We start from the raw sequence: 18455 nt of genomic DNA, 5'->3' as shown, positions 1-18455 counted from the left end.
GCTTCACGTCTGGTTTTTGCTTTTGTGGACATCTTTGTTCTGAAGGCCTTCGAACAAAGATCCCCTTTTATACTACCTCCTTACTAAAATTATCTTGAGTTATATTTCCAGGCTGGGAAAAAGGCAACACATTGACTCAGGAAAAAGCCCCCTTCCCGAACTGGAGATGCCACAGTGATGAAGCAGCCAGCTTCATGTCTGGTTTTTGCTCCGCTGCTGAAGTTCCAGGGCTCTGGCTTTGAACACAGGCATGGCTGTGGTTGTGCTCTGGCTGGTGGACTCCGTGGCCACCGAGGAGCCCGGGGCAGCCTGTGGGAGCGTTCCTCTCTCCTCCCAAACGCCGTCACTCAATCTGAGCGCGGAGAGGAGCAGCTGCAGCCTCCAGGAGCGCCCGTAATGAGGCCAGGATCTCCAGCACGGGGCCTGCTTTCTGTCAGCTCTTGGAGGAGGCCGCGGGTAATTACCTCTCCTGTCTGCTCCTCGCCGCCGCCGGCTCCGCTGCAGGTTCAAACGCTCGCTGACGGGGCCGAGAGCGCTCGGATGCATCATTTAAAATTCTGATGGCATGTTGGCAGGTCAACATGCTGCAACATGGGAAGGGATTTTTACATCCTAAGGACTCCGGTGTCGTTCCTGGCTGCGCTGCTCGCCTGGTGCTTTTTTGCCTGTTTGAAGGGTACCTGGAGGGTTTCCCTGCTGTAGGGTTGTAGCTGTGCTGGTCTCCTCTGCTGGTCTCACCAGGCCTCTTGAGTCTGTGGTTGCCACCTCGGTTTGGTCTCACGTTTGGGATATTCTGTATTGTGCTGGATGAGCTGGAAATGGCAGCAAGAAAGAAGGTTGAGAGGAAATAAACCCAGGTTAGAGATCACTGTAAATTGCTGTAACCCTTCCTTTACCTGATGTTAGCACCTTTGCAGTGGGAAAACCTTTTTATAAGGTTCAATCTGATGTTTTATCAGCTGTTTTTGAGCACGCAACCTTGGCTTAGAGTTTGAATCTGTGCTTTAATTGGCCTCTGTCTACAGAGCTGGGTAATGCACCCTTCGTTGTGCAAAGCTGCATCAGCTGTGAAGGGCATTTTCTGTCAACAGAGAGAAATGTCCTGGGGGGGCGGCGGGTAACATCTTACCTGCCTTTGGCAGCACTGGGGAAGGACACTTGGCCACATGAACTTCATCTTGCTCCCCCCAGGGCAGCTCAGCCGCCTGGATGTTTAGTACAGCCTTGCTGGGAAACAAACCTTATCAAACAGCAGGGTGTGACCTCGCTGCGGACTAGGAGAAAAGTTTCCTTTTCTGTACTGCTGGGCCAAGGACCGGGTGTGAGGTCTTGTCTGTCCTTCCAGCAGTTCCTGGCTGTCCCAGTGTAGCTTGGGCTTGGTAAAGGAATGGCACGGACCTTCTGCAGAGGAGGAAGAGCCCTGGTGTAGACAGAGGCAGAAGTGGCTGAAACAGAACAATATTTTAAGCTGGGGAGAGCAGGGTGAGTTTCTGCTGGCCACGAGCCAAGCGCAAGTGGAACACGAAGGGGGGAAGTGGTGGGGCAAGAAGAGTGCCAACATTTCCGTGCCTGAGTGCAGGTGCTCAGCTTCTGTCTCACCATTTTACTTCACCTGTGCCTGCCACCTTCCCTGCATCCATCAGCCTGTTGGTGACTGGGGGACATCGGCATGGAAGCTGGGGTGAGTGCCAGCACTGGAGCCAGGGTGGCAGGGGAGAGAGGTGAAAGTGTCTCCAAGAGTACAGACCCACCCCTGTCCTGGATTTGGGGCCATGCTTAGGAACGGGAGCAGGCCAGCGCCTCTGTTTGGAGTGATGCTGAAACTTGATATGGAGAGCACGGCGGCTGGGGCTTGGGGGGTGGCACTGGGATTCGTTAGGGGATTTTTAAAATTTATTTCCCATTCTTGCCGTTCTCCAGAACTGTTATCCGTTCGGCCAGGAGATGGCTCTGGAGCTCGCTGTGGAGCCGGGCACAGCGTGCTGCAGCCACGGCGACAGGGAGGGAGAATCTCCGGGCGTCACCACGGGCGATGAAAGGCAGATGGCTTTCCTTGGAGCTTCCAGACGGGATGCGTGCGTCTCCTCTGACACACACATGCAGAGGCAGCCTCGGCGCGTTCCCGAACGCCCCTGATGCAATGTTTAGGAAGTGGGGAACATGCTCCTGGTGCTGGTGTAACATAAGCTTGGCTCAGGCTGTCCTTTGGGAGCGGGGATGACTCCCAACGCGGCGTCACACCAGATGCAGGCTGCTCTCCGGAGCTCCAGACCTGTGGGGAAAGTTGTTGTGCGAGGCAGCCACTCGGAGACGTGCAAAAGAGGAGCTGCCTTTGTGCTTGCTGAGGTCCCCAGGGATGGAGGACGTGAGGGGCAAAGCTGGGAAAGCCTTGACAGAAGTAAAGAGAAGCATTGCTGCTGTCTAGGAAGATAGTGGCATCTCAGGCTTTGGAGTCTGTGCCAGGATTGTGCCTGGGACACACAGGGCTGCCAAGGCTGAATGACTTGCTCTCTGTCATCCTTGGGCAGTGCTGTGCCCCTGGCAAGTGGAAAACTCCAGGCCTTAGTGCTGCTGCATGAATGGAACAAGACCACGGTATCGCAGGGGTCTTTTCATGGTTGAAGCTTTGGGATGCCTTGGAAGCAGGGAATTCCTGCTCTTCTCTTAGTGCTGTGATATGGTTCCTAGTGGTCTGCTCTGTGCTGAGGATACAGAGAGTTAGCCCTGGAAGTCTAAGTAAGTCTGCACTTTGATCCCCTTTAGGACCTCAGAGAGGAGCTGGAGGGACCCTCTACAGCAAAATTGGAATTCATGTTTTGAAGAGCAGGAGGGATGGTGAAAGTCAAGTGGGACAGGACTCCTCAAAGGACAAAGAGAAAAAACAGTTCTAGAGCTCACCTGAGCAGAGATGTATTCAGTTTGTTTCATGGAAGCACCAAGGTCTGACACAGCTTTGTCTCTTTATCTCCAGTGGCCCAGCAGTGCTGTTAGCAGTGCTGGCCAGATGTTCTGTTCCCTCTCCATCTGGTCTGAGATCAATGGAGAGCCTTGCACTAACTTTATGGGTTTGAAGTTAAGTGCAAAATGCTTTGCCTGTTGATCTGCAGAAGTCTGTGGGAGGACCAGGGGCTGCAGCTGAACCTCAGCCTCCTCTGCTGACGGCCACTCTGCAGCCAGTCCAGGAAGCCACGACCAGCAACTGGGCCCTGCTGTGGTGTACTGGTTGTCTGCTCTTCATATCCTGCTTGCTGGTGAAATCAGAGGGAAGAGTAAGGGCTTTAATTCAGCTCTAGAGCCTCTGCTGGCTACTGCCTTGTGCTTTGCCAGTGCTGTGTGAGGTGGAGAAAGGGGATTATTCAGCACCGCTGGTCCCAGTCTTCAGTCTGGGAGCAGACTTTTGGGGACAGACCTCAACCCCAGGTCCTTGTTTGCTAAACAAGCTGGATCTAGAATTACAGCTGATTTGTTTCTCACTGAGAGCTGTAGGGCGAGACCTTCCTCTGTGGTCTGAGATAGGCTGCAGGCATTGGACTGAGAAACCCAAACTCGTTGCCATATTTTAGGATGTGCAGCGAAGCCTGTCTGCTCTCTGCCTCTCTATGGCTTCCTGGGGAGCTGGAGAGAAAGAGGAGAGATTCCCCAGGCTCCGTGTGAGGTGCAACTGTAATTCAGTCTGGGTTGCTGGACCCGGAGTCCGCTGTGGGCTGTTGAAGGAATACGTGCTCTGCTAGGGTTAAATGCTTACATGAAATCAATACAAGTTTTATTGCCACCACGTGATGTCAGCTGGAACTCTGCCACCCGTAATAGAAGCTGTGTTAGGTCTCCCCCTTCCAACTACAGGACAGATATATTGGTCTAGACAACTGAAAAATAGTGGTATATTGGGAGGCTGCGTTTTCATTATGTAAATGGAGCTCTACAGGAGGATTAATTGATTATTCAGTTACTATGGATCTGTCTTGGATGTCCTGGCAAGATGAGAGAACTCGATGGAAGCTCTCCAGTGGTGCTATGTGGTAGCACAAAGGAGTCCTTGAGCAGCCCCTGCTTCCCTACAGGCAGTGCACAGCATGGGTGTGTTGCACTGTGCTCTCCCTACAACAGGAATTGCTTCCCAGAATGGTGTAGGTGCCTTCATGCTCGTGACTGGTGACCATATCCTGCTGCAGGCAACAAAATCTTGCAAGAAATAGTCAGAACTGACCTATTTCATGCTGTTTGGAGGGACTCACCTGTTGACCAAGTCCTGCTGATGGCAGCTGGAGACCATGCAGGGGCTCCTGAGTAAATGAGTTGTTGCAAATGCTGGGAGCTGTTGAAGTAAATCCATTTTTAGAGACTTGCTCCTAGCTTCAATGTATTGTTTTAGTTCCAGCCCAGCAAGTGAATGATACAGAAACAGAGGGGAATGATCAGCTGGGGGAAGGAGGGCACCGTGATTTTGTGATAGGCAAAATTATCTGTTTCATGGGCAGCTTGAGAGCTCTTTAGAGTAGATCTTAGTGGACAATGTGAAGCTCCCAGTGAAAATAGTGCTATTTAGGCATTAGGGCCAGTGTCCACAGAATGTTTTTGATTTTTGAATATTTTGGAGTGTGGATCAGCTGCTCATAGGAATGGCTACTGTGTGGTTGGTGCTGTTGTTCTGCTCTGGTTTCCAGGTTGTATCTGGGGCATTTTAAGAGCTGTCCTGTGAACATGCTGAGGTCTGCACTGCTGCCTGCAGACTCTGGGGTGTCCAGGTGTGGGGACAGCTGTGGAGCAGCTCTGCTCCCTCCCTGTGGCCCTGGAGCATTGGGGGTTTTTGTGGGTAAGCAAGCAGGGCTATCATATCTTCATAACTAGATATGTCCCTTCTAGCCAGATAAACACATTATAGCACAGGGAGTGCTTTCTGACTCAGAAATACCTGCACTGCTCTCCCCAGCAGTGGGAAATAGACCTGCACACTCTGTTTGGTTCAGGTTGCTGCAGGAAGAAAGGACAGCTGTGGTGAGATGGATGCACTCACTTTCTGCTGTCCTGCTCTGTGGGATATAATTGCTTTAGCCTTCTCTGTTCTTCCAAAACCATTTCGATATTGCTGCCCAGATCAAATTTTGTGAAGAACATTTTAGAACAAATCTTAGCCTTTGGCCTGAAATACATCACCTGTGGAAAGTTTTACAAACAATCCTGATATTTGGAGTCTGGCTGTGGAAAAGCTGTGATATTGGACAAGTGGAAATTTAGATCCTTATGAGCAAGTGCAGATACTGGAACGGAGGGGGATGTATCCCCAGATTTGGGTGGGGAACAAGTCTTTGGGAGTTGGAAAAGTTCTGGTGTTGAAAGGAAGACCTGCTTATGCTGATGAAATAAAGAAACTTGCTTGTATTTCCAAGCCTGTGCAATGGGGAAAAATTAAAATTCAGCTATGTCAGTAAGTGTAACAAAACTCTTCTAGAAGTTTGCAGAGTGTCTCCCAGTCCTGCTGAGAACAGGGCAGGAAACTTTCTGCACCCCTAAGTAAGGACCAAAAGAGATAAGATTCTCCTTTTTCTATGAGAAGAGAACAAACTGTGGCCAAATATCCCCTTTTTGGGGTGACAGAATTGGACAAGACTGCTGCAGCGGTAGCTGTGAGATGGCTTTTTACACGCACGTCCAAATGCTGTGGAGCCAGCAGGGGAGGCTAATTGGTAGATTGGCAGGTCTTTAGATGGAGGCTTCCACTGAAATTGGAATTTATGTAATTTATTTCATTTAAACTTGCTGCTCCTTTGTTCAGCACTGGCTGTGGAGAGGCAGCTCAGCTCCTGCTTTGTGTTGCTGGCACATCTCGTGCAGCACGAGGCGTCTTTGCTCTTTTCCTGAAGTCACCAAACTCCAGCGATTTACGTGCAGAAACTTTGCAGACATGAGGTTTGTTTGCAAGGCAGACATGCATTTCCACATCCTGTCTCATGGATTCCCGAACAAAGATGTTTACAGGAAAAAAAAAAAAAAAAAAGCACTAATGCTATACTAGGAGGGGGAAAGCATAATGTATTCTTCAAATGTTTGTATGTCAGCAAAATGCCTGCAAACCATTCAATAGATTAATCCTGTAGCTGGCCTAAAAGGAATGGATTTCTAGCCATAACTGAGATTGGGAAAAATTGATTTCCATGTTCTTGTTGACTGAATAAGATGAAAACAACTGCCTTGGCACTCATTACTAGGCCAAGAATTCAGATCTCTGCTGCCAAACTGCAGAGCTTGGCTGAATGCTAGAACCAGCTCAAGAAGTGATGAAAAAGGGGCTTTTCAGAAACCAAATCCTAAATATTTCCCATTGTGGAAATGGGATTTGCAGCAGATCATGGCTGCCAAAGTACCTGGTGGCTTTGCGTAGATGCGCGGCTCGATGCTTTGGTCTCAGCCAGAACTGTGAAGGCACTTCTGGTAATCAAAGATGTGAGAATGGCTTGGTTTAGGTTGTCCATCTAGCTTTAGTGTAAAATTTCATTTCAAGAAGCAGTTCAAAAGAAGATATTTAAATTACGCTTAGGTTCCATGGCAGATACTTCTAAATTTACTGTTAAGAAACTCTTAGTAAGGGGGATAACGAGCTTATGCCATGGCTGAGTTGGAAGTGCTCATTGTTTTCCCACCTCTGACAAAAGAGTAGAAAAGATGGGAGAAAACACTGGCTAGGACAGGAGGTGACATCTGCAGGCCATGACACACTCTCCAGACCCATCTGTGTTCTCTCTGTGTAGAGGGTGCCCAGCTGGTCATTCCCAAGTTTTTCCAGGCTGGATGAGTTGCATCCAGCCAACCATCTCTTCACATGCTTGGGACTGAGGGAGAAGATCTCCACTTTGTTGTTACATCATTTCAGGAGCCTTTTTTTTCTCCTGGGACTGGTTCCCATTGTGCAGGAAGCAAGGAAGGCAAGGGGCACAAACTCAGTTTGAGGTCCTACAGATTCCAGCATTTCCCAGATCCTCAGTCTCTTGTGTTGAGGATGCGCAGAGGTAAATCCCTGTCCTGAAATTCCCTGGGAATCACGGCAGCTTTTGACTGACTGCAAACAGATCACTTGATAACCCTCAGTCTTATTGACACAACTCCAAAAATACGCTGCAAAGTGTAAATAATAAATGTGTAGTATCCGCACTGGAGCAAGTAAACACCGCCTGATGTTGTCTGATATTTCACTGGCAAGGTGTCCTCGGTGATGCTCCAGCAGAATAATTTTCCAAGCGAGTGGCTCGCATGACAGGTGGATGTGCTGAGCTCACGGAGCCGGATCTGGGAGCTCCGTGCCGGAGATGGCAGTGGGAACGCCACCACGAGTCCCTCCTGCTGGCTCCCAGCAGCTCGGCACGGAGCTGTGAGGAAGTGCCTGGCAAGCTTCACCCCGGGCTTGCTGACACGGGCGTGTCGCTAAAAGCTTTCTTCCTGCGTGGTGTGCATGAACCAGCTTCCGAGGCTGGATGACACACGGATTAATAATTCATGCTGGAGGTATTGACTGGTGGGAGCTGTTAGGACCCTTGCTGTGGGTGAAGGAGCTGCTCAGGTGCTGGGGTTATGCAGGAAAGAATCTCCCCGTGGCAAGGTGGCTCCCAGATCTTTTCCAGGGTGGCAGTTCTGGCAGCCAAGACTGCTCCTTGTCACCCTTGTCACATGCTCCCTTTCTGCTTTTTGGAGTGTTGCAACGTGGCTGGAGAAGCCAGACCGTTGAAGACCAGCTTTCCATAACTTCCAGGTGGGCTCTTGTCCCTGCTGGTGGCTGAAATGCTGAGTTTGAAATTGTTTCTGTGATAGGGTGGTCCTCAGGATGGACTCTGCAGTTGTTCCTTGGGTACCCTGTTGTGTGCAGGCACAGCCTGCAGTCTTCCCAAGGGGATTGCAAGGCAGGAAAGTGTACATCAGCTGGCCTGACCCTGAGGGAGTTGGCATCCCCCTAGAAATGGATGTGATTTCTGGGAACTGGGAAACCGTGGCTTGCATAAATGTGAATTTTAAAGGATCAAGTGTCTGTGTGTGCTGCTGTGATCTGGGATGGAGGGTGCCACCCTCATGCTGTGTGTTGTACCTGTTTGGCAGAGATTTTCCTTCCTGGCCACGAGGAGACACCAGAAAGTGTCTGAGGTGACCACAGGGCTGTACAGTAACAGCCTGCCGTGTCTGTAGTCATGAGTGGCAGACAGAGGAGACCACGGATGTGTGTCCAGGAATCCTGGGAAGCTTTTCTCAGCTCCAGCAGTCACAGAGCTCCCCAAGATCTGCCTTTCCTCTCTCCTCACCCTGGTGCCCAGTGTAACATTGCACTGACTTTCCCAAGTAAGACGTAAAACTGCACTGATGGGCTTTTTGAGAGCAAAACTCTGTTAACAAGAGCAGGGAGGTTAACCTTGGATCCCTGCCCAATTTGAAGTGGATGTAATCTCTAAATGGCTCATACCAAAATGAAATGCACTTACGAGGGAATGTGTCCCTCTCTCTCCTGCAGAGCTGCTGTGCTGAGCACAGAGAGGACAGAAACTTGTGGGTGAGTGAATTTTGTGCTGAACGTGTTAGGAAGCAAACCAGGCCTCTCCTTCTAGGTGGGTGCTCTGTCTTCTACGAGATCCAACAAAATCAGCCTGGAATCAAGAAGCAAAACCAACCTAGAACAGACCAAATCTTGGTTCCAGCCTCTATTTTGATGGACTCTGGATTAGTCCTGAGCTGTGCTATCTTTCATGGGAAGACCTTACTCGTGGCACTTTCCGTATGCCAGGTTTGTGCTGCCATCCAGCTCTGTGTGATGGACAATGCTCCAGGCTGGAAATCTAGAGGCCTTGGCTCAAAGATGATGTTCCTCTGTCCACCCTGGTCAGGGGCTGAAGGAGCCGTGGGGAGGACTCACCCTGAGTAAAAGCTGTGCACCAGGAGCCTGGGGAGCAGATATGTGTTGTAAGATGGAATAATCTGGCTGTTTGCAATAGCTGTGCAAGCACTGGCTGCTGGGCTCAGAGGACTAAGAGTTCTTCACACTGCAAAATGTGCTGTAGCAATGCAGGATCTCAGTGTGCCTTGGTGACCCAGCAGTACTGGACCAGCTTCTGGGAAGCTTCCAGCCTCAGCTTCACCAGACACGTGCTCTGGCTAACGCAAATGTTGCTTTGGAGATGCTGGGAGGTTTCTCTCCCCCCTCTTTCAAAAAGAGCATATGTTCTCACTACTAACAAGCAGGTTTGCAAAGAGTCTATTTTTAAGATGATTACAGGGTATCAGTAGCTGTTCCAGTGTCAACTGTCGGTTTTGTTTCCTTGTCGGCAGTAAACTGTTGGCAGGTTTGTGCACCAGAGGTTTACTCCTTCCCAGCTGTAATTGCACAGCGCGGAAATTATCACTTGCTCTGTGCATGCCTCTGCTGGTTCATCCCTCTGAGCCTGCTGTTCGCCAGCAGCTCCTCCAAGCGCTTCCCACCCGCTGAAGAGCCGCGTCGTGGCATCTCCTGCTGGCAAAAGACAAGGCCTGGCTAGATGTGAGCTGCAGAGATGAGACTGAATGTGGCGTTGTGGTACCAGTGTGCTCAATATTGCTGCTTCCTGCACTGCTGCGCAGGGAAAGAGCCCAGAATCGGGTTCCTTTCCCCCAAAGACAAACGCAGAGATGATTTTTTGCAGGCAGTTTCCCTCGTCTGCTGTGTGAAATTAAACCTGCAGCTCTAGCTGAGATCTTCAGGGTGGGGAACGTGGATGAATTGGTGTCTGGATGTCTGGAGGGCTGGTGAATGTCTGGTGCACAGCTCAGCCTTTCTGAGTCTCAGATCCCTGTTTGCCTGGCAGGCAGAGCAGCGTGGCCAGACTGCACCAGGCTTTTCTCCACATGGCCACGGAGAATCTGAAGTCCTCTGATGGAATAAAGGATGTGAAGACCTTCTGCTACCGCCAAAGCTGTGCTGGCTAGAGGGCACTGGAGTGTTAACTCACGCCGTCCCTTCCATCCTGCTCCCCCACTGCTCAGCCAGAGGTGACTTATGGAGGAGGAAGCAAATAGGATCCTTTATTGAGAATTAAGGAAATAGCATTGTAAATACGCTCATCCTTTTATTATTTTTTTTTTTCAAGAGCCTAAGTAAGCTCATGATTTGTGACTGCAGCTCTGCACACAGAGGTGACGAGGGAAGTGTCAGCTAGTGGGAGGAGGACTCAGAAGTTTCCATTCCTTACCCTGCAGGGCATATCCTGTAGGAAACAGCCACTTGAAGTGCGCTTATTCCTTTTCCCTTGACAGGGGTGAGATGATGACAATGCCTGGTTGTGAAGTCTGCTCCATGGCCTTCAGTGCAAGTCCTTGGCACACCTCTGGCTTCAGACTCCGCCTTCCCCCCCATCCTGAAAGTTTCCAAGTGCCACTGAACTGATGGGAGAGAAACAATTGTTGTGTTTCCCGGGCTGACACCTCCTGCTGAGCATCCTTCCCTGCAGGAATGGCAGTCCTCTTGCGTTACTCTGGGGACACGCCACCGTGGTGCTGATGGGACCAGACAGGATCCGTCACTGTGCTGATGTGTCTCCTCCACAAAAAATCCTAAATGACACCAGTGTCTGAGAGACAAGGAACAAAGGAAAAACAAATAAAATTATCTGCTCGGTTCGGTCCCCTCTGGTCATCTGTCATCCCAATCTGGCGTGGGGACCGTGGAGGAGGGCTGGGGTTCAAGGCTTCTGCTGGGGATATGAGATGGGTTTGCTTTGTTCACGTGGGACCAACAAGCCTGGCAGGCCAGAACACTGCCTTTGCTGGACTCTGTGGAGTCTCTGTCTCTGTTTTAGATTGTCTCTGGTGTCCAGACTTCTCTGACTGGTGCCATAACCAGACCCTTGCAGTGGGGCAAAGAGGGGACGGGGCAGAGCTCGGTGTCACTGGTGCCTCACAAGCGTCAGAAGGACCTTGCCAAGGTCATGTGAGTCTCTCTCCCTGCCTCAAGGTAAGATCATCTCTACCTCTGTCATTCCTGTACTAACCTGTTTATAAAGGGGATACAGGTTTCTCACCCTCTTCCAGGACTTCTACTAAGAATAACTGTAACAAGTATATAAAGCGTGTTGGGGTTTTTTGTTTACTTTTCTTCCTCGCCTCAGTTTTGAGCCTGTTTATGTTCTGTGGTAACTATGGCTGAGGAAACATTTTCCTTCATGTTTCTAGGAAGCTGTTTGAAAGCTGCCCTCAGATCAGTGAGGACCAACTTGGTTGGCTGTGCTCCTCTGCAATGCGTGTGACAGATGTGTCACCTCTGGGCTTACTCTCTCCAAATGGTCCATTTCTGTCTCAAAACACAGTGGCCAAAAGCTGAGCACCAGGCTGATGATGAAAATCAGCCTTTAAGGTAAGAAGCTGAGACACTCTTGCTTGAACAAGATGTATGGGGAACCTCTTTCATCCGAGGATCCTGACATTAAACCTTCAAGGCATCATGGCCTTCACTCTTCAGAACTGCCTGTCTTGTTGGGCAGGGAGATTTCTCCCAGATGTGTTTTCTTGTTTTAAATTGTCTGGCAGAGCTCTTTCCTCTCTTTCTACAGCTGTTATTTCCAGCCTCAGCAGTTGAGGGTACTTTAAAATTGGGTGGGTTAGTGCTTGTGAAATAGTCTGGGCTGTTCATTTTCATGGGATTTAAGTGTGACTTACTGTTCATGTCCTGAAAATTGTTTGTTTTGCCTGGAGGCCATTTTGCACAGGAACTTAAATTGTTGGCTTGACTCTCCTTTTGTGTAAGTTGTCCAAGTTGAGAATTGTGTGTTCTATAATAACCTCTTCTTGTCTGTGATAGCAGCATTTTGGGACCTGCCCTAATCAGAGATTTGAGTGGCGCCGCTCCAAAGGGTGCTGGAACTGCCTGATTTGGAGGTAAGAGAGGAGAGATGGGAAAGGACAGGTGCATCCAATCGAGGTAAGGAGACTACCAAAACCAGGGCAACCAGAGCAGAAACATGCATATTATGTAAGCACAGCTGGGCTAAAACTTTGCAAAATAGCCTTTCTGGTCTTGTAGGCCGTCCTCAAGCAAATGATTTTCTGTGGACCTCACCGAGTTGTGAGGAACTCTCTGAGCAGAAGAAAACACAACTTTAATTAGACTGAAAAAACATCCAGTTCTTTAGAAATGCCTCAGCCTGAGTAGCTGCAGACCTGGAAAATAGCCTTAAAAATAAGCAACCAGTATCTCTAATTACCCTGGAAGCTCACCACCTTCTCCTCCACAGGCAGGGGAAGCAGGCTGGCAACTAAAGGTACCTGTGTGGTGACAGCAGAGCTTGTGAGGAAACCACTGGGTCTTGTCCCTGAGCAGCCCCAGTTAAGAAAGAAATACATCTGCAGGCTCCAAGTCCCCTGCCTGCTGCTGGGACTGCTCGCTGGTGATGACATCTCAAATATGTTTTAATAACCAGCGGCTGTTAATAAGCGCCTGCTACTTCACCAGCTTAGATGCATCTCTTTAAATTTAAACAGGATTAGATAAGGTAGGGAGATTATTAAATACCCAAATGAACATTAAGCAGATATATTGGAGGCTTAACAACTCCGCAGCAGATTGTTAAATTGCTCTAAATATTTCCCTACTAGTCTGGGGGTATTTAATTAAAACAACCCCTCTAGTCCTGTGTAACTTGCCTAGCAGGCTTAGAAGCCCCACACAGGGCAGGACCTTAATTGGCAATGTTGCCGTAAAGCTGAGCCATGCTTGAGGACAATTAAAAAACAACAGCCCCCCCCTCCTCCCCACCCCACCCCTCAAACCACCCCAAGCCCCTCTAATTAGTGTGAGAAATGACGACAAAACAACTCCGAGTGTCTCCAGTGACAGGTGCACAAATAACAAGGCTGATGAAAGATTTTGCAATTAAGATTGCGCTATGAAGATTAATGGGATATTTTCATAAACTGATGTAAGATTGCCTGTAACCCAGTTGCCTCCATGTAACTCCATCTCCCTCTCACCAGTGCTTCTGTATCTCTTATTTCTCAGGTTTCCTCCACCCCTGCTTTCCAGGTTGCTGGGGGTTTTCATCCCCAGCACTTTTTTTCCCAGGTGTTCCATATTTCCTGGCATTTCTCTTCTCTTGCTTTGGCTGTTCTTGTCTAGATCTTGGGTTTCTGCTCCACTTAAACTTCCTGACTGGGGTGGAAGTGGGGCTGTCCCCGTGGTGTTCCTCTATCACGGGCCGTGTCCCCATCCAGTGGATCACTGGAAGGTATTTTCCAGGTTTGTTAAGGATCCAGCTGCAAAGCAAACATCTGGCTCTAAAGCCACGTGTGTCCATGGTTTTCCAAGGCCCACAGGTCACATTGCCTGTGCTGCTTCCCAGCAATGTCTCCCTTGAGCGTGCCAGCGATTCTATTAGCCCAGATTAAATTGGTCGGACCATTGCTTGATAGGAAGCATTAAACTGGCAGGGAAGGAAACTGGGATCTGAACCAGACACCCTGTCAAAGGTGGGGGGATTTCAAAGAGCGGGGTTTGTGCCTCTCACCCAAACCTGCTCTTTTCCCAAAGACATTTGCCTGTTGCTGCCATGGCTGTGACTCTGTTACTCCTAATTGCCTCCTGTTATTCTTGATATCCCCAAGGCACAGGGAATTTACATTTTTTAATCTAGTGAAAGCAATGATTGGACACACAGCCTCCAGTCCTGCTTTTCTTCCTCTCAACTACTGCCATACACCAGGTTTGATGTCCAGCTCTTCAGCCTTTCTGTGCTTACTGGCTGCCCCTCCTCCTTGCCCTTGAGTTTCCTTCGTAACCTTATCCTCAGCCCTCCCAGTGACTTTTAGCTGTGATTTTGCTGCGAGACCTCAGAGGGATTTGTTAGGACAGGGGTTCAGAGGCTCTGGGCTGGATGTAAGGGGCAAGAGTGGTGCCTGGCTGGAGGGGGCTCTTTCCTGCTGCTTGCTTTTTCCCTTTTTTTTTTTTTTTTTTTTTTTTTTTTTTTTTTTTTTTTTTTTCTCATTGCTTTTTCCCATTGCCCATGTAAATGATGTGTCAGAAGAGACACCTGCCCAAACCTGCAGCCCTGCTCCCCCCAGGGCCCTCTCACCAGCCATGGGCTCAGAGGCTGCCCAGGACTTTCAGAGCTACAGATGAATTCTCCCATACACAGGGATTTTGAAGTAGTTATGGCTGTATACCCCAAACCAGAACAAAACCACTTCCACACTGTCCTGCCTGTTAACTCTGCTGGGGAAGTAAATAAGTAAATAAGACCTCAGGGAAATGCTGTTTGCCTCCTGATTCCAAGGCTCTCCTCTGTGTTTCCCCATGCCTCTATCCCTATCAAAGGGGCTGTAAATTATTGTTTCCCACCGTTTGTGAGCAGTCTTTAATTGAGAGTTAGCACAGGACCAGTGGCTTGTCTCAGACACTTCTCTGTACCAGAGGGATGCTCTGCACTCCAAATTCTGACACCCTTTCTATAAGGTCCATAAAAAAACCTGGTGCAGCAAAAAGGCAGGAGGATTCCAGTCTCCTCAGAAAGAGGCATTAATTGGTGGTGACAGAAATGTAGTTTTTCCTGAGAATGGTATGTGCCTGACAGTATTCCACTCACCAAAGCAAACAAGCAGAAATTAGGGCTTTCTGTCTCTTGTCCATGAGCCTTTTTGACTTGATATCTCCTTGTCTCTCCTCCTTTTAATTGCTCAGCTGTTGTCCTATTAGTGTCAACGCTTGGCGGGCACAGGGGTTAGAGCTGAGATGCTCTGGCTGGTGCTCTGCGAGGTGTCAGCCTGCATAAATACACTGCTTCTTTCTGTTCACTCAAATCCCTTTTCCTGCTCCCTCCTTACCTTTCAGATGCTGGAAAAAGCCAGGGAATGTTAGTGCATGCTTATAGGCGTAGCCTTCCCTCCCAGGCCCTTGGCTTGCTGGTGCTTGCAGCCCTGCTCCGTGACTTTTTGCTAGGACAACTCCAGAGCTGAGATTATGCATCAGGTTTCTGCAGTGAGGTGATGCTTCTTGGTTTGGGATTATCAGGTACTGAAAAATGCCTAGAAAACTCTCCTGGTAGAGGTGCTGCTGCGATCCTGCCTCGCTGGATGGGCAGACCTGCAGCCTGATCTCTCGTTCTCATGTTTTCACCTCGTGTCTGTGTGGTGGTCCCGAGTGGCTGGCAGTGAGCTGGCTGGCTGGCTGTGTGCTTTTCATTCCCTCTCGCTGTCCTGGTGACTGCACTGATGCTCAGTTCCAGCAGATTAACCTTTTGGGGCAAGTCTTCACCTTATTATCTTCTTGTCCTGGCTGCTAACACCTCCCAGGAGGCTGATGCTTCCCAGTGATCCAGAGCTGCCTTTTGGTGGAGGTGGGGATGTAGGGCAAGGATTAGGAGGCATCAGAGGGCAGATGTACTTCCCAGGTTGAGCAGTTTCCCCTGCTGCTGCAGTCTGCTGGGATGTTCTGCACACAAGATTGTCCTTGGAAAAGTCTTCTTTGCCAAAAACAGCACAAAAATGTTTTCTTTCTTCCTGGAAGAAGCACAGACAGTGCCAAACCCAGCCTGCAGAGGAGCAAGGCCCATTGCCCTGGTGGCCTGTGGTTCTGCTGTGACCTCTGTGGCTGTCTCCCTCCCTCTGTGCCCAGGGGAGCTCGGAGCAGTGCCTGGCTGACCCTCCCTGCTCTGCTGGGAGCTGGGGACAATCCCAGTGGATGTGCCCTGACCCAAATGGGCCCTGCAATTAGTGCCAAGCAGGTCTGAGCAGAGACTGGAGCCCAGAGCAGTGAGATGTGTCGAGAGGCAGCAGCAGAGCTTCAGGGGCCCCTTTGCTCACCCCACAGCCTGGATGAGCCAGAGATCCCAAGGAATAAGCAGGATGCAGCTCTGCATTGAGAGATGCTTTGAAACAAGCAAACATGTGGGCGGGAAGGGAATTTGTGTTGCAGGGCGGATTTAATGCCTGGTATTTTATAACCTGAGTGCCTTTTACTGACACGGTTTTACTATCCCCTCCCATCTTAATAGCTATTTTATAAATATTATTATGAAGAAGTCTTGGTGGTAATGCTAAAGGGAAGCTGGGCTTTGTTTTATCTGAATAGCTCTTGCTTCCAGCTTGGGATAAGGGCTGTAACACTGCAGAATGAAGCTGGGCTGGAACAAAAGGGAATCTATTCATTAACTTAAATCGTAGTAATTTTAGCATGACCCAAGAGGAGCCTAGTGAATCTAACCCTCTATTTTCCCACATCCTTCCTAACAAGTGCCTTTCTTTCTCACTGAGGTTTGAGAGCTGACTCACTTCCAGACTGGAGTGAAATCTGGGGTGAATATTTTTTTTTCCTGTAATATTAGAGTCAATGCTGCTACAACAATTACAGTGGAAAGAGAAATGATTGCCATTGTTGATTTTAATGTGTGAAAGCTAAACTTAAGTTGTCCACTTACCAACTTCATAGTGGCTGGATTTATTTTTCTTTTTGTTGTTATGCACAGACATAGATTTCTGTAAATGGTGCTGCTCACCTAGGGGGTAGGAATCACAGCTGAGACCTTGACTGCTTGATCCCTTATCATGTTATCGACTCTTTTCTAGGGCTGTACCTCTGATTTTTTTAGGACTTGATAATTTGCGCTGGGGGAGAGAGAGCAAACCAAGACCTAAGGGAAGAGAGGTGTAGGTGTCTGTTTGGGGCAGACTGGGTCCTGCTGGTGCCAAGGCAGGTGAGGAGTCCTGGTCCCTGGCCTCCTGCACTGTGATCAGGGTTGCAAAGAGACCTGGACCTTTCCATGGGCCAAAGCCAGAGCTCAGCTTCTCTTGACAAGTTTTTATTGTTGAATGCTGGTTTTATTTTTTTAGTTTTTCATTTCAGATTCAGCTACAGTTGTGAAAATGAGTAGACAGAGGAATAATCCAGAACAAAAGGAGGGAGTTTCTGGGGGTCAGAGGGTTGGGGATGAAGGAAGTCACAGGTATCTCTGCTTTCTCTCAGCTCCCCAGTCTGTAAAATGAGGGCAAGGAGGTTGATAACTTACATAAGAGCTACTGGCATACAGCATTCTGTTAAAGGCTCCTAGAAAACCTTCTGGATGGCAAAGCACAATGGGAGCACAGGCAGCCTCATCACTCAGACAGCAAACTCCTACATGTGAGAACGCGAGCCGGGCGTTTGACGTAGCTGCTACCCAAATGCCAGCAGGTGACGAGCAGATGGGGCTGCCGGGCGCTTGTCTGAGGTCTGCCTGAGCAGAAGGTGGAGGGGGAGTGCAGATCTCAGTGCTGGGGCTTTTATTTTATTATTTTTTCTTTTTTTCTTCCCCCCCCTCCTTGTGTGTGTTGTCAAAAGCTGCCACGTGGTTCTCACCAAAGATGTAAAAATAGAAGCCGTTGGCTTGCGCGGGGCTGCGGCGCGGCACTGCTTTATCTGGGAGTCGGGATGTCATGCTCTCCTGGCTATTTATAGGTGGCAGGCAAACCTTGGGAGAAGGATGAGAGGAACAAAATGTGGAAAACGTTTCACATGGTGATTTTGGGCCATGCTGGTGCCCGCTAGGAACCCTGGGTTTTCTCCTAATGGGTATCTCCAGCAATCCTGCAAGGACCAACACAGGGAGGAGAGTCCATCTTCAGGGGGGCTCTTCTCCCTGATCCATGTGTGTGACCTGCCTTGGGGTCTAATGTGGATTTAAGCACACAGGGGAAGACGTGGATGGATGGATGGATGGATTGAAGGAGCTGATGAAGAGCGGTGCAAAGCACAGAGGCAGTGAGCAGCCAGCTCGATGTGTGGTGTTTTGGGAGTGGGGATCTGCTGTTCTGGTGGGGGAACCAGTAGAGCAGTGCTGTACCAGCTGCAGTCTGTAGTCTTTTCTCTTACAGCTTTTTGCTGTACCCTGTGTGGTCCCAGTCATCTTGCACTGTGCAATTTCCCATACTTCTACCGTTCCTGAAATCCCTACTGTGTGCCCCAATGCAGCCCTCAGCTTGGCAGGGAATTGGAAAAATTAATTGGGTATTAAAAGCTTTGGGATGCTGTGGTGGGCTGACCCTGGGTGGGTGCCAGACACCCACCAAAGCCTCTCACTCACTCCCTGCTGCAACTGGATGGGGCAGAGAAAATACAACAAAGGGTTAATGAGTTAAGGTCTGGGAAAGGTCGCTCACCAAAAACTGTCACAGGCAAAACAGATTCAAATTAGAGATATTCATTGGATTTGTTGCTAGCAAAAAACAGAGCAGGATAATGAGAAGTAAAAATGGAGACTAAAAACACCTTCCCCCCACCTTGTATGCTGAGCATGATGTCATGTGGTCTGGAACATCCCTTTGGTCACCTGGGGTCACTCGTCCTGGCTGTGTCTCCTCCCAGCCTCCCATGCACCCCCCACCCCCTCAGCATATAAATGGTGGCCGTATAAAAAGAAGAAACAGCCTCAGGACTGTGTGAGCCCTGCCCAGCCACAACGAAAACATCTGTGTGTTCAGCACAGATCCAA

This window comes from Hirundo rustica, chromosome 9 (genome assembly GCF_015227805.2).
Source record: "Hirundo rustica isolate bHirRus1 chromosome 9, bHirRus1.pri.v3, whole genome shotgun sequence".
NCBI lineage: Eukaryota > Metazoa > Chordata > Aves > Passeriformes > Hirundinidae > Hirundo > Hirundo rustica.
The sequence above is the reverse complement of the archived record's forward strand: the minus strand, read 5'-3'. Positions refer to the sequence as shown.